The sequence below is a fragment of the Prunus persica genome, chromosome G4 (assembly GCF_000346465.2).
Source record: "Prunus persica cultivar Lovell chromosome G4, Prunus_persica_NCBIv2, whole genome shotgun sequence".
NCBI classification, from domain to species: domain Eukaryota; kingdom Viridiplantae; phylum Streptophyta; class Magnoliopsida; order Rosales; family Rosaceae; genus Prunus; species Prunus persica.
The window spans coordinates 17788137-17814553 of NC_034012.1; the positions used below are offsets into that span (position 1 = coordinate 17788137).

The following is a 26417-nucleotide window of genomic DNA, read 5'->3' on the forward strand; positions in this document are numbered from 1 at the left end:
AGGGTCTACAGCAACATCCCCGTCAAGGATGCCCCGGGTTCCGACAATTCCAAGTATCTCAAGTTTCCGTATCCAAGTTCCAAATCCGGGGAGGTACATAAGGTAGTGCTTATAGCACTCCAAACTGACATTCTATACCCATCACTTTCCATAATCTCATCTCAACAACCCAAGTACCTCACACATAGCCAAATATATATATAGAAATTCTCAAAATCCATATATTCATACTCAAGATACTCAAATATGTCAAAACCCAAAATATATTTCCAATGCCTCATAAAAATATCACTTCCAACAATTGAATGAATAATATATCCAAAATATCATTTAAAACATCATGCATAATATTTCCCATCATAAAACCATGCATAAGATTTGAAAACAAAGTCCACTCACAATTTTCTGTTTTGTGCCCCCTCCCAGCCAGTAGTTGACTGAGCTCCGCAGCAGAGCCGGATCGTGTGCTTCCGAGCCTTGAGCCTTCGTAGGACTCTTTCTTCATGTTATTCCCTTTGGACTCTGTTTTGTTGGAATTGAATTCCTTAGATATGCTCTGTTATCGCCCTTGTTAGGGTTTGATTTGTGAGGCCGGAGGCCATTTTGTTGTAAACTGTTTATTCGCTTTAAAGCATGCTGCTGGTTGGGATTATTTTGTATTTTATGCAGGTTGAATTTTGTTGGGTTTGTTCAATTTACATGGGAGTCTCTGCCAAAATTTTGGTTGAGAGTCTCGGTTTTTAGTAAGTGGGCCCGACATCGGGGTGATGTCGTTCCGATTTTCTGGAAATTCCGGAGCGGGTCCTGTCATAAATAAATGCATTTGAAGGGGAGGAGAAGAGTTGTGATGGAGGAAATGAACTTTGGCAGCAGAAAAAGTGAGATTTAGGTTTAAAAAAGTCTTTTTCCACTTTTAGCTCCTATTTTTAAAACAATTTCAAATCAGTCCACCAAAGTTTCAAAAATCACGTTTAGACCCTAGATTTTATTTTAAAATTTTCAAACTGGTCCCTGTCGTGTCTTGACCGTGTCGGAGCTGTGTCTTGACTGTGTTGGAGCCGTGTCTTGACCATGTCCCAACCATTGACCATGTCCAATGCGTGTCGAGGGCATGTCAGAGCCGTGTCGGCGTGTCGGCGTGTCCGACACTCTAGCAGTTTGAAGTGTCCGTACAACATAGGTTAAAGTGCAACTCTTCCTTTCCTTACCTTACATATAACCATGTACTCAACACATAAAGGTTGGTTTTTTCCGGCTATCTAATATCTTTCGATAAATCGAAAATCTCCATTCTTATACGCATCAATTACAACTATCAAAAATTTTAATTAAAGAAAATTTGAAAACCTCACAAAAAACAGACCAAAAATATTTCATTTTTGTATATATATAATTTCAGCCATATCAAAATCTGAACAACTCATATGAAAACTGTTGACTGGCAAAAAAGAGAAACAACGGCAAGTTGAGGGGTCGAGGAGATTAGAGAGGTCTTCAATCCATTAGCATTTCCGTAGCTTCAAATACTATTTTGTGTTTTATTAATTTAGGTTACAACTTACAAGTAGTAAAAACACACCGAAAATAAAATATAATTTCTTCATTATAGTAGGCGTTTGTTCATGCATGTATATATCTATACGATCCTTATGGTTTAATTTTCAAATAATCTAAAATCATATCTTCATCTAAGAAAAAATTCAAAACACAATTCGGTTAAAGGAGACCAGTCCTGATCTCTTGGACTACAGGGGTCCAAGAGATTTGTGGTCATTCACCGTTGGATGTAAATTCAACGGATCACTCACTCTTGCACTCCTTTTAAAAAACTTTTATGAACCATTGGATTAATATCCAACAGTGGGTGACCACAATCTCTTGAACTCCTGTGGTCCAAGAGATCGAGGCTGTCAAGGAGACACATACGTAAAACACTAATCCATTAAAATTAAAATAATTATTTTCTATGGATAAGGATAAAATAAAAGTTCGAAATATTTACCAAAATTAAAAACATGCATATCCATATTGGTGAAAAATGGAAACTTATTTTATTTTTGGTGGAAATAGTTTCCATATTTCATGGAAAATATATAATTATCTGCAATAAAAGACACTGAGCTTAATTATCTCAATCCATGTTACATGTCAAGCCATGATTGGTCCATAAAATCATTACCCAAATAATTCGGAAACTGATGATGAGCTTGGGTTGCAAGAAATTCAACCCTAATTACCACTATAAATACACCCTAAACTTGATCAAAATAATCACAATCACAATCATTATCAAGTTCCAGTGGGCTACAAGTTCAGACCTTCAGAAGAAAAACTATTTCTTCACTACCTTCTCCCCAGACTGAACGGAGAGGACTATCCCAAAGGTGTTGTTCCTGACTGCAATCTCTACGGTACAAAAGAACCATGGGAAATATGGAGAGATTTCCACCACTCATCACCAGATGATCAAGAAGACATCTACGTCTTCACCACACTCAACAAGAAGACTCCAAACGGCTCTCGTTTCTGCCGAACAGTTGGTGCCGCCAGTACTGGAGTTTGGAAAGGAGAAGACTAGGGAAAGAAAATACGTGCTTGTGGGCGTGTTGTTTGTTTGTGCAAATAATCTCGCAGGAGAATATTCGCTTCTAGATCCTTCAACCTTCCATCTTCCTTCTCTCTCTTTCTCGGTTCTTGTAAAAAAGATTGGAGTAAATAGACCACACCCGGGAGGTGTTGGCCAAAGGCCCTCCGATGCCTAAGTTAGTTCGAGCGTTTATAGGAAAACAATAGCTAAGCAAAGGGTACGGAGTTGTATGTAGGGTGTAAACCGGGTGGCCGGAGCCGTGTGTGGTGGCCGGAGCCATATGGAGAAAATATGGAGAGTGGAAAGGGAGAGAGAGCTTCGGGTATTTTTCTCGGGCATTAGGAGTAGATTTTCTGAAGTACCTTGAATGATGAATGAGGTCGTCTATTTATAGGAGCCTCAGGGCTAGGGTTTCATAGGGATCGAGTCGGCTTTGATAATATCCGAATTAAATATATTATCTCTTAAGAAGATAATATCTGAATTAAATGATATTATCTTCTCTTTATTAGGATAATATCTTAATTAATGATATTATCTCTTTAAATAAAGATAATATCATATTAATTAAGATATTTATCCCAATTAATTAATTAGCCAGATAAACTGGTTTAATTAATTAATTTAAGAGATAATCTTCTTTTCCACGTGGCGTGCCTTGATTGGAGACAAAAATATATGCTCCCACAAATGCCCCCAGCTTCTGCATGGCGCTTGTGTGGCATGTAGGAGATGAAATTATTTTTTTCAGGTTCTCCAACTGTGTCTGGGCTTTATTATGTGAGTTAGACTCCTTCGCAGATCGGATTCCCAATTGGTGCAGGCTTCTGACTGTTGTTGGAGTTGGATTCCCAGTAAGAATGAGCTTGCGATTCCTTCTTGATCCGGGTTGTCCAACTTGTATAAATACAGGTTTTCTCTTCACTCTTTCTCACATCGCAAACTTAACTTCTCTACCTTCTGGCTTGAGAAAAATTTTGGAGAATTTGTACTGCTTGTTGAGGAGAGGAGTTGCCGTGCATCCCAAGTAAGTCGAGCCCGTAAAAATATATATGTACGTATATATATATTTTTTATTTTTGGCAGCAAGGAGATGCTCCAGCATGAGTTGCAATTCGTGAGCAATAGTTGACAAATAGCTGTGGAATTTGTGCTGGAATCGAATGGAGCATGAGGCGCATGCTGGTCTTGGAGCTACCTGGCCTGGGCTGGAGCAGATGCGCGCTGGGCCTGAAGCAAGAGCATGGAAGAGCCAAGCTCAAAGCAGAAGGAGGCGCTGGGCTTCGGAGTTGAGGCAGAAAAGGCGCTGGGCCTTGCGCGCGAAGGGCTTCCGTTGGGCAAGCAGGGTCCTCGTGCTGGGCCGTCGAGCTCAGGTTTGGGCCGAATGTGCGCTGGCGAGATGGGCTCAAGCTGGGGGTACGGTGGGCTTCTCGTGTTGGGCTGCTCGCGTTGGGCCTTTACAATTTTTTTTTTTATGCTGCCTTCTTCTTTTTTTTCTGCTGCTGCCTTTCTCTTTTTTTTTTTCTTTGGATTTTAACTTGTAGAATTTTCTTTTTGCAGCTATCCATTGACCAACCATGTCTTCCAGAGACGGTAGCAAGGCTCCAAGCTCTCAGGTGCCTTTGTATTTGTGGGGAGGCTCCGTAGTGCCTAGCAAGAAGTTCGTGGCCAATTTGCACCGCGTCACGACCGACGCTCAGTTCCAAAAATGGCGGGCTGCTTTCGCTTCTGCCATTCCAGATGACGTGTAGGTCAAGCTATTGAGGTCTCGGACTGATAACGATTCTTTCGAGGATGCGAATGATCCTGGTGCTAGGATCATTACCTTCCGTCCTTTTTATTTTTCCCTGGGCTTCAAATTCCCGCTGTCGAAGCTCTTCAAGGAGGTGTTCTGGGCCATGGGGTGTGCTCCGAGCCAGAGTACTCCCAACGTTTACCGGGCGATCATGTGTTTTGAGAATCTGAGTCGTTTCTTTACGCTGAAGTTGTCGATGTGAGAGTTCTTTTATTTTTTTGAAGTGAGGCACTTCGAGCAGTATGCACAAGTTTACTTCTACAGGTCCAGGCTGTTCGACGGTCTTAGTCAAGGAGATCACGCTTGGCATGACGACGTGTTGGAAGTCAGCGGACGGTGGGAGGGCGACGTTGGTGACGACCCCCTTGTTCCTATCACTTATTGCTATGGTGTGTCTTTTTGTGATTTATGATATGTTCCCTTTTTATTTGAGTTCCTTTAAGTGTGGCTGACTAACTTCTGTCTTCTGCTTGTAGTGAGTGACATCAGTAAACAATTGGAGCTTGGGCCTGACATGGCTAAGGTCCGTCTTGCTTTGAAATCCCCCGAAAGTTTCGTGAGTGGCGCTGGCTGTTGAGCGAGTATCGGGAGGAAGACGGTGGTCTGCCCCCTGCCGAGGATGTCGAGAGATGGAAGCAGAATGGTCCGGACCCTGATGATCTATCTGCTGAACAGGATGAGTGCTTTGCTGAACTCCCACCAAAAATGAAGGCCAATGTCAAGTCTTCAAGAACTCCAGCTACTTCTTTACGGGCGAGGAATGTGTCTCCATTAAGGAAGAAGCCAAGGCTCCCTTCTGCTGAGAAAACCCAAGTAGGAGCTATTCCCACGTCATCTGCCAGAGTCAAACATCTTGTTGGTGCAAATAGCAAGAAGGTTGGTGGTATGCGCAACATTAGGGATGTTCCCCTTAAGCCTCTTGCTGATGAGTTTGGAGATCGTGATCTGCTCTGTGAAGTAGTTCGTGCACGGTCCAGCTCACCCGTTGAGAAGCCAAGAGATGTTGATTTTCCTTTTCGAAGTTCGGGTCGTTTGCACCAGTCGAAGAGTGGAGGTCGATGTGCGAGGTCCGCTCATCCATCCAACCATCATGATCCAACTGTTGGGTCACAAGCGGTCAAGCGTGGAGTTGATTCATCGTCGTCAATTCCTTTGGAAGTAAGGTTGGCAGAGGCTAGAAAAGCAAGAGAGTCATCTGCTCGGGAAAAAGGTTCTTCTGCAACATCAACGACTAATCCAAAGGTGGACAAGCCTAGCCCTACAGGGGATGCGGGCGTGCCTAATCTGCTCAAGACGCACTTTCTATCAAGTCCATCTGCTTGCGCTGAGCTAGTTGATCAAGTCCGTCAGGCTGGAGATCTTGGTACTTTTTCAAGTCTTTCCTTGGAAAAACAAAGGGAAGCAATATTTCATCTGCTTTAAAAAGGAGTGGTTTTTGCTGCGAAGACCATTCGGAACTCGTCGTCTGCTGTTGCCCCCTCTTCTGCTCAGCTTAGTGAGTTGGAGAAGAAGAATGCTGAGCTGGCTAGCAAGCTTTCTGCCGAGCAGATTCGTTACAAGAAGAAGACGTCTGATTTGTGGGCGATGATATCTGAGCTGAAGAGTTCCCTTACTAAGAAAGATTCCGAGCTCAGCTCTTCTGCTGTTGACTTGGCAAGTCGAAAAGATGCTTATTTCCGCCTTAAGCGCAAGAATGCCGATATCTCTCATAGTTATGACAAGCTTTTGGCTAAATTTCATGCCTATCATAAGTCTGCTGAAGAATTCAAGTCCAAAGCTGTCATGGATGCGTACAAGTTGGGCTACTTGGACTACACAATTGGATATGATCCCTTTTATGCCATTGGAGATGAAGACATCGGGATGCTCTATCCTGACTTGCCCCCTATGCAAAGTGAGGAGGCTAATGCTGCGAGCACCGAATGAGTTGAAGAGCAGGTGGCTGAAGAGGCAGTAGCTGAAGAGGATGGAGCAGAGGATGATGCAGCTGATGAGGTGGTGGCAGACGTCATAGATCAGGCATGTGGAGCTACTGAGAGCGTGACTGATCAGGTGGACGCTGAAGAGGCTGCAGATCAGGGGTCTCTTGCTGGCGTTTCGGAGTAGACGAAGACTCCTTTAATTTTTTTCAGCTTTTGTAGTCTGCTCTTTATTTAGAATAATTTGTCCTGTTTTGACCATCTTCTTTTTGTTTGAACTTGGCCGATTGGTTACTTTGCTATGGAAATTTCAGTCTTTATTTTTTCAACTTCAATATTGTCTTGTGAACTGCTTGAGTAACCGGTTAGTGTCTTGCTGTGTATTTCCCTTGGGATTTTGGCAAAAGCCAAGGTCCCCCTTGATGGACTCCGGTCGTTGCCCTGCGTCTCCCTTAGGACGCTGCTTATGGACAACTCTTATGACTATCCTGCCCCCCCTAGGAAAAGGTTAGGAACCTGGATACCTCCCTTAAGAAATTCCTGACGCACCCTGCAACCCCCTTAGGATGCTGCTTTGTGGGCTGCATCTCCCGAATGACACTTTTGGACGTCGCCCTGCGTCTCCCTTAGGACGCTTTTTATGGACAACTTATTTGACTATCCTGCCTCCTTTAGGAAATGGATAGGAACCTGGATATTTCCCGCAGGAAGCATGGTGACCCCCTTTTAAGAAACTCCTGGCGCACCCTGCGTCTCTCTTAGGACGCTATTTTGCAGGCTGCGTCTCCCGAAGGACGCTTTTGGTCGTCGCCCTGCGTCTCCCTTATGACGCTTTTTATGGGCAATTGTTTGGCTATCCTGCCCCCCTTAGAAAACGGATAGGAACCTGGATACTTCCCTTATGAAATTCCTGGCGCACCCTACGTCTCCCTTAGGACGCTTCTTTGCGGGCTGCGTCTCCCGAAAGACGCTTTTGGTCGTCGTCCTGCGTCTCCCGAAGAACGCTACTTATGGGCAACTGTCTTTTGTTGTGGCACATTCTGGAATTTAAAGTAGTTGCTTCTCTTTTTCAGAAATGTGCAGTACTCAGTCGTCTGCTGGGGACTGAGCAGGTAGGAGGAAGCGTCATGGATAGTATCTTTGGAGGTGGTAGGCGTTCCATTGTCGTGGAATCTCCTTCCCTTCCATGGTGTTAAGCGTATAGCTTTCTCTGCCCCCGGACCGGCTGATTATGTAAGGGTCTTCCCAATTGGGTTTCATCTTTTGATATCCTTGTCTTTGTGCAGTGATAAAGGCCTTTCTTAGCACAAGGTCGCTTGGTTGAAACTGTCTGATCTTGGCTCTTTTGTCGTAGTAAGACTTCAACCGCTATTGATAGGAGGCGACTCGGACAATGGCCTTCTCGCGCTCGCCTTCAAGTAAGTCAAAGTTGAGTCTCATCTGCTCGGAGTTCTGCTCAATACTGCCCACTTCGATGCCTACAGAGAGGACAGTGATGTGAGGAGGAATGATCGTTTCAGTTCCATAGGCGAGGGAAAACGGGGTTTTGCCAGTTGATCTTCGCATAGTGGTAGGCGAGGGAAAACGGGATTTTGCCAGTTGATCTTCGCATGGTGGTGCGATAAGCCCATAGTACGCCAGGGAGCTCATCTACCCATTTTCCTTCGGCGCCTTCTAATCTTTTCTTTAGACAGTCCAATATTATTTTATTGGATGCCTCGGCCTGGCCGTTGCCTTGAGGATATCTCGGGGTAGATAGATGCTGCTTGATGCCATACTTTTTGAAGAAGGCAGTGATTTGCTTGCCAATGAATTGTGAGCCATTGTCGGTAACTAGTGATTATGGGCAGCCAAACCGGCAGATAATGTTTCTTCAGATAAATCGTTCCACATCATCTTCTTTAGTAGAGGATAGAGCTTCGGCCTCAATCTATTTAGTAAAGTAATCAGTGGCGACGATCATCATTTCTTTCTTGGCCGGTGCCGTTGGCATGGGGCCTACTAAGTCGATGGCCCATTGCATGAAAGGCCACGGACTATTCTGCGGATGGTAGATTTCGACATGCAGATTAGGAACTGGTTTGTACCGTTGGCAGCGATCACATCTTTTGACATATTCGGTGGAGTCATGGCGCATTGTAGGCCAGAAATAGCCTACGTTTAGAGCCTTCTGGGAGAGTGACCTGGCCCCAGAGTGGTTGCCACACTCACCGTCATGAATTTTGCAGAGGACCTCAAATGTTTGAGGATACTTTATGCAAGTTAGATGAGGGCCGGAGTATGATCTGCGAATGAGCTTGTCGCCCTGCATGTAATATCTTGCGGCTTTCTGTTGGACCTTCCTAGCTTCGGACTTATCCGTTGGCAGATTTCCATTCACTAAGTAGTCGATGATAGGGTCTTACCAGCTGGGGACTTCATCGATCTGCATTGAGTCGATTGGCTCTATTTCTTCGATGCTTGGTCGGTCAAGGTGTTTGACGGGGATGGAGCGTCTGAACTGGGTGTCCAACACTGATCCTAGGCTTGCCAACACATCTGCATGAGTGTTCTCTGCCCGTGGAACTTGTTGGATGGTGAAAGTAGGAAATTCTTTCAAAAGTCCTTGGACTTTGTTGAGGTACTGGATCATTCTTGGATGCTTTGCCATGTACTCGCCTGAGGCTTGATTCGTGATCAGCTGGGAGTCTGAGTAGATGGCCAATCTCTTGATCGTCAGTTCTTTTGCTAGGCGCAGTCCTGCGAGCAATGCCTCATATTATGCCTCATTGTTTGAAGTAGAAAAGCCTAGCGTGATGGCTTGTTCCAACAAGGCTCCGTCTGGGGTGATTATGACGACGCCTGCCCCTAATCCTTTGTGATTTGATGCTCCGTCTACATGCAATTGTCACATGTCGTTAGGTAGGTTTGAATCGGTAGGGGAGGTGTCGTCTGCTTTTTCCTTGCTTTTCGTGACCATCTTCTCTTCTTCGCCTGTCGGAGTAAACTCTACAACAAAATCTGCTAAAGCTTGGGCTTTTATAGCAGTCTTCGGCCGGTAGAGGAGGTCGTATTGATTGAGTTCGATAGCCCATTTCATAAGTCGTTGAGAAGCATCGGGGCTGTGGAGAATCGATCTCAAAGGAAATTCTGTCATGACAATTATCCGGTGTGCTTGGTAGTAGGGCCTTAGTTTTCTCGCGAAAACTACAAGCGAAAAAATGAGCTTCTCCATTTTCGGATAGCAGGTCTCTGCATCGAGGAGAGCTTTTGAAGTGTAGAATACCAGATGTTGTGCCCCCAGCTCTTCTCGGATGAGAGCTGAGCTGACAGTTGAGTCGGACACCGCCATATAGATGTACAAGTCTTCGCCTGGTATCGGTTTTAAGAGTAAGGGAGGTGAAGTGAGGTAGGTTTTCAAGTTTTGAAAAGCTACTTCGCACTCGTCATCCCACTTGTCCCTGTATCCTTTCTTCAAGGCTTTGAAAAATGGCCTGCACTTGTCGGTAGATCTTGAGAGGAATCGGTTGAGAGCTGCCGCCCTACCCGTTAGACTTTGTATCTCCTTTGTTGTGGCAGGTGACTTCATGTTAAGTATAGCCTTGATTTGATTTGGATGTGCCTCAATTCCTTTTTAGGTGACTAAGTATCCCAGGAATCGGCTGGACGAGACTCCAAACGTGCATTTGCTCGGGTTCAACTTCATGTCGTACTTTCGGAGTAGGCTGAATGCCTCGGCAAGGTTCTTGATGTGGTCTGCTCGCTCGGGAGCTTTGACTAGCATGTCGTCTAAGTAGACCTCCATAGTCTTGCCTATTTGCTCCTTGAAAATTTTGTTCACCAGCCTTTGGTAGGTTGCTCCAGCGTTCTTCAGCCCAAAGGGCATGACTTTGTAGCACTATGTACCTCTTTCGATGATGAAAGAGGTTTTAGCCTTGTCATCTTCATGCATCATGATTTGGTTGTAGCTGGAGTAGGCGTCCATGAAGCTTAGCAGTTGGTTGCCGGAAGTTGAATCGACGAGCTGATTAATTCTAGGCAGTGAAAAGTTGTCTTTAGGGCATGCCTTGTTGAGGTCGGTGTAGTCGACGCACACTCTCCACAGACCTTTATCTTTCTTTGTCACTAGAACAACGTTCGCCAGCCATTCTGTGTAAGTGACTTCTTCAATGAAACCAGCAGCTAGAAGCTTATTGATCACGGCTTCAATGATGGCAACCCGGTCGAGGGCGAAGTTGCGTCTCTTCTGCGCTACAGGTTTGATAGCTGGGTTGACGTGTAGGCGATGACAGATGATCTGGGGATCGATGCCAGGCATGTCAGATGGCGACCATGCAAATACGTCTTTGTTGTTCCGGAGGAAGGCTGCAAGCTCTATCTTTTCCTCATGGCTTAAGCGCGAGCCGATCCGCGCTTTTCTCTCTGGTTTGTTAGGATCATGGGGTACTAGCTCAACGTCCTCTTCGGGCTTCCATCCTTCTTTAGGAGGGACCTCCGGACGGATTCCCTCGACTTGGTCCTGATTCTTTGATTGCTATTGGGGAGTAGCTATTCCCTTTCCTTTCTGGTTTGCTCGGCCGTCAGGAACGGGATCTGCTTTCTCCTCTGCTTGTTCTACTCTCTTTATATCTGCCTGATTCACAGGGAGGAACTGTGTTTGTTTGCCTTTCTTCAGCCCTTGAGCTGAGCGTTTTCTTGCCATTGGCTGATCGCTATTGATCTGGCCGATACCGCCCCCAGGGATTGGGTAGCGAATCTTCTGATGTGTGGCAGAGGTAATGGCGTTGATCTGGCTGATCCATGGTCTGCCTAGAATGCCATTGTAGGGTGAGATTTCATCAATGACCATGAACGTTTGCTAGTTAATTACAGGTGGAGAGTAGACGTCGAGATCTATCGTGCCCATGGTAACCGTCGTTGCTCCATTGAAACCAGTCAGCGACTTGGCTAATTTATTGATCTTTGCATCTAAGCCCATCTGTTGGACGACTGCCAATTGTAGGATGTTGGCTGCACTGCCTTCATCTGCATGGATTCGGTCGACCATGGCCTGAGCGATTTGAATGCTGAACACAAGGGCGTCGCTGTGCGGTAGATCAAGGCCGATTAAGTCTTTCTTTTAGAAGCCGATCACGGGATCGTCTTCTGCCAGTGAGAGGCTAGTTGAGACTTGGGAGATCATAGTAGCCTGTTTGATCTTCCTCTTCTTTTCTTTGTTGGTCAGTCCAGACTCCTCGGAGTCGGCTAGGATTGTTTTAATCCTTATGACCTTCTGGGATGGCTCCTTGGCGGTATCGCGGTCTTCAATCTGCTAGATGGCCTGCTTCGCAATGAACTCCGTGCAGCGACCTTCCCTCACGAGTTATTCAAGATGCGCTTTCCAAGCAAAGCAATTATTCGTATTGTGCCCATGTGTCGCATGGAAGGCACAATATTTTCTGGTATCCCTCTTGTCTGGATCTCTTTTCACGGGTGGCGGTCTTTTTACCCAAGGTTTGTCCTTCACTTGAGCTAAAATTTGATGTATGGGGATGGAGAACTTGGTGTAGTTCTCTTTCGTCATAGCCTCTCTTTGTGGGCGTGGCCTGCCTTTGTCTTTGTCCCTGCTGCCAAGCCTGTTGCCTCTTTATTCTGCCCGCTTGGTTGGTCGATCTTCCTGCTCAGTGGACTTCTTCGCGGCGATTCGATCGTCATCCCAGAGTGCGTAGCGTTCTGCGGTAGCGAAGACCTTTGCCAGAGTCTGGCTGGGAGTGATAGTCAGCTCGCGATATAAGTCATGTTCTGCTGGAAGACATTTCTTGAATGCAGAGGATGCGATTTGGTCATCGCACCCTACGATGTTGGCCTTTTCTACTTTGAACCTCTTGATGTAATCTCGAAGGGATTCCTCGGGCTTCTTGCGCAGGTTGAACAGATGGTCAGGGTTCTTCTTGATCGTCCGATAAGAAGTGTATTCTTTAGTGAAGACGTAAGTAAGCTCCTTGAAGCTGTTGATCGACCCGGATAGCAGGGTATGGAACCAATCTTGAGCTGCTCCTCGCAAAGTCATTGCAAACACCTTGCACATTAGCTCGTCTTCGGCTTTGTAGAGGATCATAAGGCTCTTGAAATGCTTCAGATGACTTTTGGGGTCGGAATCGCCTTTGAAGCATGTGAAAGAGGGCGTTGAGAATTGTTTCGGGGGAGCAGCCTGTTCGATTTTAGCGGTGAAAGATGAGGAGTTTGCTCGGTCTACCTCAATGCGTAGTGCATCTTCGAAATTTCCGCCAATCTTTAAGTCTCGAAGTCGGTTATTCACAAGCTTCTCAACGTCTTTTGCACGCATGGCTAGTCGGTCACGTTGATGACCATCGCGATTTAGACGATGCTGATTGACTTTCTCATTGGCTTGCGAGGGTCGACCTTCTCGGTTACGCTGTCTAGGCGGCGTGTTGGTGAACTGCACTTCTGAGGGATTTCCAGTAGTTTGGCGATGAGAATTGGTTCTTCGAGAGCGAGTAGCGGTGCTCCTTTATTCACAGTCCTCATTGTGATGATTGTCGAGTTGACCTCCCTGGGGGCCTATCCTTTCGTGAATATTTCTCTATGAGCGGGCAGCGGAGCGCCTTTCTTCTCGATCCTCGTCCCAATGGCCATCAAGTTGACCTCCCTGGGAGCCTAGCCTTTCATGAATGCCTTCTTGCGGGCCCAGGCGAGCGTGGATGTCAGGTCTTGGGCCTAGCCTATCGCGTACGTTGGTCCTTAAATTCAATCTAGACTGGAAACTTCGTCTACTCTGAGTGTGGCTTGCGGATGCTTGCGACATGTCGGCGAACTGATCGCGTTGTTACGCATTTCCTTGTCCGCTTACTCCTACTCGACCTGCTTGGTTCCCGCCGAACTGCCTATCGGCGCGTTCGTTTATCCTTCTCTCTTCGCCCTGTTGTCCAAGGCCAAGGTTTTGAGCCAAGTTTATTTGGTTGAGGAGCTGCCTCATCAAATTGTTTTGGTCGTCCATTCTCTAAGTTAGCTGGTCAACACTCAGATTAAGGTCTACTTGACTTCGTAGATCGGGATGAGAGAAATGTATGGAGCCCAATTGCACATGGGCTAGGGTTTCATTGGATGTGTAGGCGGGAGCGTGCGTCGAGCGTGGAGGCAATGGAGGGAATGCTTGAAGTTGCTCAAAGATTGGGCCAAAGTCGGCGGTGGTAGTAAGCCCACCTTGATGTGAGGTTCCACCATGCTCAGCCGCGGTGCTATGAAGGTGGCTACATTCGGCCACGGGGCCTTGAGATGGTACGACGGCAGCAGAGGCCGGTGCGGTGGTCCTAACTGCGAGTCTGGCGGGTGGCACGGTGGTTCCAGTCACACGGGGCAGCTGCTATGGTGCGACAACAAGGGTTTGTTGTGGGTTCATGGCGGTGAGAGATGGTTGAGCCACCATGTCGATCGCTGGATCGTGGGAGGAGTAGCTTTGGGCCGTCACGGATTGAGCCATAACGGCGGTTTTGCTCCTCGTGCGCTTGCTTCCAACCATGGTTGTTTGGAAGGCTTCAGTGGATTGGAAAATAGGAAGAACGGATTCCTTGAGCACACGTTGAGTATAACTCGTGCTCTCAATGAAAGCACCAAATGTTTGTACAAATAATCTCGCGGGAGAATATTCGCTTCTAGATCCTTCAACCTTCGATCTTCCTTTTCGCTCTTCCTCGATTCCTGTAAAAAGGATTGGAGTAAATGGACCACACCTGGGGGGTGATGGCCAAAGGCCCTCCGATGCCTAAGTTAGTTCGAGCGTTTATAGGAAAACAATAGCTAAGCAAAGGGTACGGAGTTGTATGTAAGGTGTAAACCGGGTGGCCGAAGCCGTGTGTGGTGGCCGGAGCCGTGTGGAGAAAATATGGAGAGCGGAGAGGGAGAGAGAGCTTCGGGTATTTTTCTCAGGTATTAGGAGTAGGTTTTCTGAAGTACCTTGAATGATGAATGAGGTCTTCTATTTACAGGAGCTTCGGGACTAGGGTTTCGTAGGGATCGAGTCGGCTTTGATAATATCTGAATTAAATATATTATCTCTTAAGAAGATAATATCTGAATTAAATGATATTATCTTCTCTTTATTAGGATAATATCTTAATTAATGATATTATCTCTTTAAATAAAGATAATATCATATTAATTAAGATATTTATCCCAATTAATTAATTAGCCAGATAAATTGGTTTAATTAATTAATTTAAGAGATAATCTTCTTTTCCACGTGCCGTGCCTTGATTGGAGACAAAAATATATGCTCCTACATTGTCGGCATTAGAAAAAGATTTCGGTACATGAACCCTGACTTGCCCCATGATGACTGTTGGATCATGCTTGAGTTCCAGCTTGATGAATTTCTACTGCAAGTGCCAAACAAAGAGACAATTGTTCTTTGTCTTGTTAGAAAGAAAGAAACAACGGCAAAAGCAAGTTAGAAGAACGACAAAATCATGAAGACGTGCCTCCTGTGGGAACTTAATTAAATCAAACCCTACGTCAAATAATTCCTTTCATTTGGGGATTATTTGACCTAATTGGGAATTAATCAACCTAATTGGGAGTTACTCAATTTAATTAGAAATTACCCAATTAAATTGAACGTTACCTAATTAGGTTGAGAATTGATTTGGTTAATTACCACGATTCCCAATTAAATGAGGAGTTACATAATTGCATCAGGATTTGATTTGATACCTACCACAATTAGGGATTTGATTTACCCTAATAAATCAAATCCCTAATTAATTAAATCAATTCCAAAAAGGGGAGGAATAATTCTCTTCCATCTACGGAATTATTCATCTGAAACTCTAGCCTCCAAGACAACTATAAAAGCATAGACAGACACAAGGGTTGAGGTACGTCAGAATTACTACTAAAACTCTGCAGAAAATTTCTCTCAAACCCTGGCCACCTCTTTTCTCTCTCTTTTACATAAGACTCCGGCCGCCCGGTTTACACATTAAACACATTTCGTACCCTATTTTAGCTATCATTTCTCTACGGATCGATTGAACTGACTTAGGCATCTGAGGGCCTTTGGCCCACACCCTCCGGGTGTGGTCCTCTTATTTGTTTCTATTTTGCAGGGAGAAAGAGGCGGCAAAGAAGAAAGAGGAATCTTTCGAACCGAATATTCTTGTGGGGAAATTTGCTCCCACAAATTGGTGCTTTCATTGAGATCACGAGTTATACTCAACGCATACTCAAGGAATCCGTTCTCCCTATTTTTCAATCCATCGCAGCCTTTCAAAAAACCATGGTTGGAAGCAAGAAGACGAGAGGCAAAACCACCGCGATGGCTAGATCAGCAACGGCCCAAAGCCATTCCACCCACGATCCAGCGATCGACATGGTGGCACCACCACCTCTCACCATCGTGCCACCTACCGGACCTCCAGCTGAGACCACCGCACCAACCACCGCCGACGAATATGGTGGAACCTCCCATCAAGATGGGCTCGTTACCACTACTGACTTAGGCCCGGTCTTGGAGCAACTTCAAGCATTCCCTCCATTGCTTCCACGCTCGACGCGCGCTCCCGCATACACCTCCCATGAAAACCTAGCCCGTGTGCAGTTGGGCTCCACACACTTCTCTCATCCCGATCCACGAAATCAAGCAAACCTTAATCTGAGAGTTGACCAGCTAGCTCTGAGAATGGACGACCAAAGCAATCTAATGAGGCAGCTCCTCAATCAAATAAGCTTTGCTCAAAACCTTGGCCTTGGACAACCGGATGAGGAGAGAAGGATGGACGAACGCGCCGGTAGACGACTCGACGTCTGCGCCCGCTTGGGCCCTCAAGGAAATGTGCATCAAAGGCTAGGCCCCCAAGGAGGTTAGCTAGACAACCATCGCAACAAGGATAGTGAAGAAAGGCGTTCAGCTTTCTACTCACAGAGAAGCGTTCTCAAAAGGCTAGGCCCCCAGGGAGGCCAGTTGAATAACCCTCACAATGAGGACCATGAGGAAAAATGCTCCGTTACTCACTCTCGAAGAACCGATTCTTGTCGACAAGCTACAGAGAATCTTTCGTAGGCGCAGTCCACCAACACTCCACCTAGGCAGCGCAGGCGAGAAGGTCGACCCTCGGAGGACAATGAGGAAGTCAATTAATATCGTGGAGGTCGCCAACATAACCGACTAGCAATGTGTGCAAAAGACGTTGAGAAGCTCGTGAATGACCGACTTCGAGACTTGAAGACCGGAGGAAACTTCGAGGATTCACTACGTAAGGAGATGAACCAGGTGAACACTACGCCTTTCACCCTCGATATCGAGCAGGCCGCTCACCCAAAACGATTCTCGACACCCTCGTTCTTACACTTCAAAGGGGATTCCGATCCCGAAAGCCACTTAAAACACTTCAAAAGTGTTATGATCCTCTACCAGGTTAACGACGCGCTTATGTGCAAGGTATTTGCGATGACCTTGAGAGGAGCAGCCCAAGACTGGTTCCACACCCTACCATCCGGGTCGATCAGCAGCTTCAAGGAGCTAGCTTACGTCTTCACCAAAGAATACACATCTTACCGGACAATCAAGAAGAACCCTGACCACTTGTACAACCTGCACAAGAAGTCTGACGAATCTCTTCGAGACTACATCAAGAGATTCAAGGCAGAAAAGGCGAACATTGTAGGATGTGACGACCGAATCGCGTCCTCTGCTTTCAAGAAAGGCCTTCCAACTGAGCACGACTTGTTCTGCGAGTTGACTATCACTCCCAGCCAGACTCTGGCATAGGTCTACGCGACTGCAGAACGCTACGCGCTCTGGGATGACGATCGAATCGCCTCAAAGAAGTCCACAAAGCAGGAAGATCAGCCAACTAAGCGGGCAGACCAAAGAGGAGACGGATTTAACAACATGAAAAAAGAAAAGCACAGGTCGTACCCACAAGGGGAGGCTACAGCAGGAGAAAACTACACCAAGTTCACCATCCCCATACATCAAATCTTAGCCCAAGTGAATAACAAACCTTGGGTAAGAAGACCACCACCCTTGAAAGGAGATCCGGACAAGAGGGAAACTAACAAATACTGTGCCTTCCATGGGACGTATGAGCGTACTACGAACAACTGCTTTTCTTGGAAAGCGCACCTTGAAGAACTCGTGAAAGAAGGCCACTGCACTGAATTCATTGCGAAGCAGGCTATCCAACGGATTGAGGATCGAGACACCGCCAAGGAGCCGCCTCAGAAGGTCATAAGGATTAACACAATCCTAGCCGACTCCGAGGAGTTTGGGCTAACCAGCAAGGAAAAGAAGAGGAAGATCAAACAGGCCATTGTGATCTCCCAAGTCTCGACCGACCTTCCACCAGCAGAAGACGATCCTGTGATCGGCTTCCAAAAGAAAGATCTGATAGGCCTCGACATGCCACATAACGATGCCCTTGTCGTCAGCATTCAAATTGCTCAGGTCATGGTCGACCGAATCCACGCAGACGATGGCAGCGCAGCCAATATCCCACAACTAGCGGTCATCCAACAGATGGGCTTGGAGATAAAGATCAACAAATTAGCCAGCTCACTGACTGGCTTTAATGGTGCAACAATGGTTACCATAGGCACGATAGACCTCGACGTCTACTCGCCACCTGTAATCAGCTCACAAACATTCATGGTCATTAATGAGGTCTCACCCTACAATGGCATCCTGGGTAGACCATGGATTGGCAAGATCAACACCATCACCTCCGCCACACATCAGAAAATTCGGTATCCAATCCCTGGGGGCGGTGTCGGCCAAATCAACAGCGATCAAGCAATGGCGAGGAAATGCTCCGCCCAAGGGCTGAAGAAAGGCAAACAAACGCAGTTCCTCCCCATGAGCCAAGCAGATCTGGAGGAGGTTGATCAACCGAATCTTGCTATCTTATAGCAATCAAAGCGTCAGGACCAAGCAGAGAAATCCGCCCAGAGGTCTTTCCTGAAGAAGGATGGAAACTCGAGGAGGACGTCGAGTTAATACCCTTGGATCCTGACCAACCAGATAGGAAAGCACGGATCGGCTCGCGCTTAAGCCCAGAAGATAAGGTGGAGCTTACCACCTTCCTCCAGAGCAACAAAGACATGTTCGCATGGTTGCCGTCATACATGTCTGGCATCGACCTGAACATCATCTGTCACCGACTCCACGTCAACCTCGCATGCAAGCTAGTGGCGCAGAAGAGACGCAACTTCGCACCCTAGCGAGTCGCTATCATCGAAGCTGAGATTGACAAACTCCTAGCTGCCGGCTTCATCGAAGAGGTCTCCTACTCAGAGTGGCTTGTCAACGTTGTTCTGGTGGCAAAACAAGAAAAGGGCAAATGGAGAGTTTGCGTCGATTACATAGACCTCAACAAAGCATACCCTAAAGACAACTTCCCATTGCCGAGAATCGACTAACTCATGGATTCCACTTTTGGCAATCAGTTGCTCAGCTTCATGGATGCCTACTCCGACTATAACCAAATCCTGATGCACGAGGATGACAAGGCGAAAACTTCTTTCATCATTGAGAGAGGGACTTACTGCTATAAGGTCGTGCCCTTTGGGCTGAAGAACGCCGGAGCAACCTATCAAAGGCTCGTGAATAAAATCTTCAAGGAACAAATCGGCAAAACTATGGAGGTCTACGTGGATGACATGCTGGTCAAAGCCCCAAAACGTGCAGATAACATCGGAAATCTTGCCGAGTCATTCAGCTTGCTCCGTCAATATCGCATGAAGTTGAATCCAAGTAAATGCACGTTTGGTGTATCCTCCGGTCGATTCTTGGGATACCTAGTCACGCAACGAGGTATCGAGACACACCCATATCAAATCAAAGCCATTCTCTAGATGAAGTCACCCTCCACGGTGAAAGAGATACAAAGTCTGACAGGCAGAGCAGCGGCCCTCAACCGATTCCTCTCGAGATAAACCGACAAGTGCAGACCATTCTTCAAAGCTTTGAAGAAAGGACAAAGAGACAAATGGGATGAGGAGCGCGAAGTAGCTTTCCAGAATCTGAAGACTTACCTCACCTCACCTCCCCTGCTCTCAAAGCCAGTCTCTGGCGAGGACTTGTTCGTATACCTGGCAGTGTCCAACTCAGCTGTCAGTTCAACTCTCATCCGAGAAGAGCTGGGGGCCTAACATCCGATATTTTACACTTCAAAAGCTCTCCTCGATGCAGAGACTCGCTACCCGAAATTGGAGAAACTTATTTTGGCTCTTGTAGTTTCTGCGAGAAAGCTGCGACCCTACTACCAAGCTCATCGAGTCATCGTCATGACCGACTTTCCTTTGAGATCAATCCTCCACAGCCTTGATGCTTCTCAGCGACTCATGAAGTGGGCTATAGAGCTAAGCCAATATGACTTCCTCTACCGGCCAAAAACTGTAAAAAAGCCCAGGCTTTAGCAGACTTCGTCGCAAAATTCACCCTATCAGCCGAAAAAGAGAAGTTGGTCAACCAAAAGAAAGAAAGTTCAAAAGCAGACGGGACCTCCGCAGAACCTAGCCAACCCAGAGACGTGTGGCAGTTGGGCGTAGACGGAGTGTCGAACCAAAAAGGAGCTGGAGCAAGAGTCGTCATCACCACCTCAGATGGAACCCTGTTGGAGCAAGCTATTATGCTTGGCTTCCCGGCCTTGAACAACGAGGCAGAATACGAGGCATTACTCGCCGGCCTATGCTTGCCAAAAGAGCTCGCAATCAAAAAGCTAGCCATCTACTCAGACTCACAATTGATTACGAATAAAGCCTCAGGTGAATACATGGCGAAGCACCCAAGGATGATCATTTACCTTGACAAAGTCCAAGAGCTGTTGAAGGCATTTCCCACCTTCACCATCCAACAAGTGCCCTGGGTAGAGAATGCACATGCAGACGCACTGGCAAGCCTAGGGCCAGCGCTGGATACTCAGTTCAGATGCTCCATCCCGGTCGAACACCTTGACCGACCAAGCATTGAAGAAATAGAGCCGATTGATACCATGCAGATTGACGAGGACCCCAGTTGGCAAGACCCTATCATTGACTATTTGATGAATGAACACCTGCCAACGGACAAGTCTGAAGCTAGAAAGGTCCAGCAGAAGGCCGTGAGATACTACATGCACGGCAACAAGCTCATCCGCAGATCATACTCTGGCCCTCATCTCACCTGCATAAAGTACCATCAACCACTCTGGGGGCAAGTCGCTCGCCCAGAAAGCTCTAAACATATGCTACTTCTAGCCTACCATGTGTCACGACTCCGCTGAATATGTCAAGAAATGTGATCGCTGTCAGTGATACAAACAGATCCCTAACCTGCCTACCGAAGTTTATCATCCGCAAACAGTCCATAGCCGTTCATGCAATGGGCCATCGACCTAGTGGGTCCTTTGCCACCAGCGCCCGCCAAGAAAGAAATGATGATCGTCGCCACCGACTATTTTACTAAATGGATTGAGGCCGAAGCTCTATCCTCTACTAAAGAAGCCGATGTGGAGCGATTCATCTGGAGAAACATCATATGCCGGTTTGGCTGCCCACAATCGCTAGTTACCGACAATGGCTCACTGTTCATTGGCAAGCAGATCACCGCCTTTTTTGCGAAATACAAGATCAAACAACACTTGTCCACCCCGAGGTATCCACAAGGAAATGGACATGTCGAGGCATCCAACAAAGTCATATTGGACTGCTTGATGAAAATGCTGAAAGGCACCTAAGGGAAATGGGTGGATGAACACCCCGGAGTACTATGGGCTTATCGCACCACCAAGCGAAGATTGATTGGTGAAACTCCACTCTCCCTCGCATATGGAACATAAGGGATCATACCACCTCACATCATTATCCTCTCCATAAATATTGAGGTGGGCAGTGTTGATCAGAACTCCGAGCAGATGAGGTTCAACCTCAACTTACTTGAGGGCAAGCGTGAGAAGACCATTATCCGGGTCGCCTCCTATCAGTAACAGTTGAAGTCTTACTACGACAAAATAGCCAAGGTCAGACAATTTCAACCAGGCGACCTCATGCTAAGGAAGGCTTTCATCACTACACAAAGGCAAGGGTCAAAAAAGATGAATTCCCACTAGGAGAGCCCTCAACAGTTGCCTAAAGCAGCGTCCTTAAAGAGATGCAGGGCAACAACCAGAAGCGTCCTTCGAGAGACGCAGGGTGCGCTAGGAATTTCCTAAGGGAGGTATCCAGGTTCCTATCCGTTCCCTAAGGGGGCAGGATAGTCACACAGTTGCCCATAAGAAGCGTTCTAAGGGAGACGCAGGACGACGACTAAAAGCGTCCGTTTGGAGATTCAGCCCTCTAAAAAAGCGTCCTTCGGGAGACGCAGGGTGCGCCAGGAATTTTCTAAGGGAGATATCCAGGTTCCTATCTATTTCCTAAGAGAGGCAGGATAATCACACAGTTGCCCATAAGGAACGTCCTAAGGGAGACGTAGGGTGACAACTAAAAGCATCCGTTTGGAGACGCAGCTCGCTCAAAAAGGGTCCTAAGGGAGACGCAGGGTGCTCCAAGAATTTCTTAAAAGGAGGTCTCCATACTTCCTGCAGGAAATATCCAGGTTCCTATCCATTTCCTAAGAGAGGCAAGATAGTCATGTAGTTACCCATAAACAGCGTCCTACGGGAGCTCAAGGGGGACCCTGGTGCTCGCCAATTTCCTAAGGAGAATCATCCTACGGGATGTGCAGAACACACCCAGAGTCCCTCAAAGGGGACCCTGGTGCTCGCCAACTTCCTAAGGGGAATCATCCTACGGGGTATGCAGTGCATGCCCGGAGTCCTTCAAGGGGGACCCTGGTACTCACAAATATCTAAATGAGGATGTGCAATCAAAACACAGGTTGGTTACTCAAGCAGTTCACAAGTCAAATATGCAAATTGAAGTTGGAAAATGTAACTGAAATTTCCATAAGAAATAGACCAATCGGTCAAGTTCAACAAAAAGAAGATGGTCAAATAAGACCAGTTATTCTAAACAAAAAAATAAACTACAAAAGCTGAAAAGAAATAAAAAAGAGTCTTCGTATACTTTGAGATGCCAGCAGAAGACCTTTAAGCTACATCCTCTTCAGCATCCACCTGACCAGTTACGCCTTTAGCAACTCCATCTGCCTGTACCATGACATTTGCCATCATCTCATCTACTGCATCCACCTCTGTTTCATCCTCTCCGGTTACCTGCTCTTCAGTTCCCCCTTCCAAAGGGGGTGAGTCGGGGCAGAGCATCTCGATGTCTACATCGTCAATCACATACAAGGAATCAGTCCCATCTGCGCAATGCAGGTAGCCCAACTTGTACGCATTTATGGTGGCTCCAGACTTGGATTCTTTAGCAGAGTTATGGTAGGCATGAAAACTAGCCAGGAGTTTGTCATAGCTAAGGGAGATGTCAGCATTCGTATGCTCAAGACAAAAGAAGGCATCTTTTCAACTAGCCAAATCAGCAGCGGAAGAGTTGAGCTCAGAATCCTTCTCGGTAAGGGAGCTTTTCAGCCCAGATATCATCTCCCTCAAATCAGATGTCTTCTTCTCGTAACGGGCCTACTCTGCAGAAAGCTGGCTGGCCAATTCAGCATTCTTCTTCGCCAACTCGCTAAGCTAGGTAGAAGAGGGGGCAACAGCAGATGAGTTCTGAATAGTCTCAGCAGCAAAAATCAGTCATTTTTGAATCAGATGGAATGTCGCTTCCCTTTGTTTTTCAAGGAAAGGCATGAGAAAGTGCCAAGATCGCCGGCTTGACGGATGTGATCAACCAACTTAGCACAGGAGGACGAGTTTGATAGGAAGTTCGTCTTGGGCAGATCAGATACGCATGCATCCCCTACAGAGCTAGACTTGTTCACCTTAGGACCAACTGCCGACGTTGAGGAAGAACCCTTAACCCGAGCAGATGACTCTCTCATCTTCTTAGCCTCCGCCAACCTCATCTCCAAAGGAGTCAATAATGCTGGATCATGAGCAGACCTCCCGTTTCGATATCTATCTTTTTACCGATGCAGACGACTCGAGCTTCTATGAGGAATGTCTACATCTCTTTGACGCTAGGCAGAACTAGGTCGGGCACGAGCCGCTTCACGAAACATATCATGGTTTTCGATCATGTCAGCAGGAGGCTCGGGCAGAACACCCCGAGTATCGCGCATACCACCAACCTTCGTGCTATCTGCACCCATGAGATGCTTGACCCTGGCAAATGATGAGGGAGCAACCCCACTTGAGTCTTCTCAGCAGAAGGGAACCTTGGTTTCTTCCTCGATGGAACCCATCCTTTGCGTGTGAAGAAGTAGCTTCGCTTCTTGAAGATTTGGCAGTAGCCTTTCTCTTTGAGAGAGATTCAGCAGAACATTCTTCCTGTCCGCCAAGCAGATCATCAAGGTTAGGACCGTTCTGCTTCCACCTTTCGACATCCTCGGCAGGGGGCAAACCACCGTCTTCCTCCCGGTACTCACTCAACAGCCAGCGTCACTCGAAAAACCTTAGAGGGATGTTCAAAGCACGACGGACCTTAGCCATGTCTAGTCCAAGCTCCAATTGCTTGCTGATGTCACTCACTACAACTAGAAGACAGAAGTTAGTCAGCCACACTTCAAGAAATTCAAATAAAATGAGCATATCAAATCGTAAAGAGACATACCATCGCAATAGGTGATAGGAACAAGTGGGCCGTCACCGATGTCGCCCTTCCACCATCCGCTGACTTCCAACACGTCGTCATGCCAAGTGTGATCCCCTTGACTAAGACTGTTGAACAGCTTGGCCTTGTAGATGCGAACTTGGGCATATCGCTCAAAGTGCCTTACTTCAAAAAAATAAAAGAACTCTCGCACCGTCAACTCCAACATGAAGAAACAACTCAGATTCTCGAAGCACATGATCGCCCGGTAAACGTTGGGAGTACACTGGCTTGGAGCACACCCCATGGAGCAGAACACCTCCTTGAAAAGCTTTGACAGCGGGAATTTTAAGCCCAAGGGGAAGTAAAAAGGACAGAAGGTAATGATCCTAGCATCAGGATCACTCACGTCCACCAAGGGCTCATTATCAGTCCGAGACTTCAATAGCTTGACCTGCATATCATCTAGAATGGCAGACGCATAAGCGGCCCGCCACTTCTGAAACTGAGCATAAGTCGTGACGCGATGCAAGTTGGCCACGAACTTTTTTGCTATGCACTATAGAGCCTCCCCATAAATACAAAGGGACCTGAGAGCTTGAAGCCTTGCTACCATCTCCGGAAGACATGGTTGATCAACGGGTAGCTGTAAAAAGAAAAAAAATTCTACAAGTTAGAATGCAAGAAAAAATTGCAAAGCAGAAAAAAAAAAAAAAAAAAAGGGCAGCAGCAGCAGCAAAAAAAAAAGAAGAGAATTTGAGCTGTTTGGATTAGCCCGAGTCGAAAGGTGGTAGCCCAACAGGTGCTCTAGCGCAGGGCCCAAGTCGCTCCAACTCCAGCCAGAGCGCAGCCCAGCTCGCGCATGCAGCCCAGCAGCAGACGCGGCCCAGCTCGCGCCTCCAGCCCAACGCACATCCTGCCAGGCCCGCGACTCCACTCCAGCTCTCCCATGCCCGTGCAGCGCACGAGGCCCATTCCTTCCGCCTGGCCCGCATGCTCCAGCACTAGCTCATATGGCCAGCTTGCCTAGCGCAAGCCCACGTGGCATGCTGGCCCAATTCTGTTCAACTCCAATGCAGGGCCTAGCGCCACCTTGTTCCAGCTCCTGGCCTAGAGCCTCCAGACCTCCAATGCGAACCTATTACATGCGTGCTCAAGCCTGCCAGCCACCCAACGTCTCCAGCCATGCTTCAAGGCATAGTCTCGCACCCCTTTCAGCTCCCCTCATCGACTAAAAGGCATGGTCCAAGCTGCCAAAAGTCAGAGACACAAAAAAAAAAAATACAACCCAAGTCTAATTACCTTGGGTGTGCGGTGAAGACAAGAACTCAAAAAGGACGGGAAAAATTCTCCAAAGTTTTCTCTCTCTCACTAATGAAATCGGAATGGATTTTGGATGTGAAGAATAAATTGGAGGAGCCCTACATTTATAAGGATAAAAATTCCTTGACCTACAAGGAATCGCAAACTCTTTCCAACTTGGGAGTTCATAAAATTAGCAAGTCAAACAACTCCTCTACTCGGGAGCCCAAGTCCACGAAGGAAGCCCAGTTACAGCTGGACAGCCCATTGGATAATTTACATCTCCTACATGCCACCACGCGCCATGCAGAAGCTGAGGGGCATTTGTGGGAACCTAATTAAATCAAACCCTAGGTCAAATAATTCCTTCCATTTGGGGATTATTTGACCTAATTGGGAATTAATCAACCTAATTGGGAGTTACTCAATTTAATTGGGAATTACCCAATTAAATTGAACGTTACCTAATTAGGTTGAGAATTGATTTGGTTAATTACCACGATTCCCAATTAAATGAGAAGTTACCTAATTGAATCAGAATTTGATTTGATACCTACCACAGTTAGGGATTTGATTTGCCCTAATAAATCAAATCCCTAATTAATCAAATCAATTCCAAAAAGGGGAGGAATAATTCCCTTCCATCTACGGAATTATTCCTCTGGAACCCTAGCCTCCGAGACAACTATAAAAGCATAGCCACACACAAGGGTTGAGGTACGTCAGAATTACTACTAAAACTCTGCAGAAAATTCATCTCAAACCCTAGCCACCTCTTTTCTCTCTCTCTTTTACATAAGGCTCCGGCCGCCCGGTTTACACATTAAACACATCCCGTACCCTATTTTAGCTATCGTTTCTCTACGGATCGATTGAACTGACTTAGGCATCGGAGGGCCTTTGGCCAAAACCCCCCGGGTGTGGTCCTCTTATTTGTTCTAGTTTGCAGGGAGAAAGAGGCGGCGAAGAAGAAAGGGAAATCTTTCGAATCGAATATTCTTGTGGAAAAATTTGCTCTCACACCTCCCCGTGGAAAAATCCAAGCCCAGCATATGCATGATGATCAGCAGCAGCATATTGGCCCAAGTACTTATGATCAACTTAGGGTTTTGGAAGATTACCTTATGAACGATGTGGAGGGTGAACATGACATGATTAATCCAACTTTGCTTGCACAGTACGATCAGCAGGAGCATCTTGGCACAAGTACTGA

General features: G+C 46.7%; 1 pseudogene; it reads left to right on the forward strand.

Annotated features, from left to right (window-relative positions):
- Positions 2291-26417, forward strand: LOC109948676 (annotated as a pseudogene).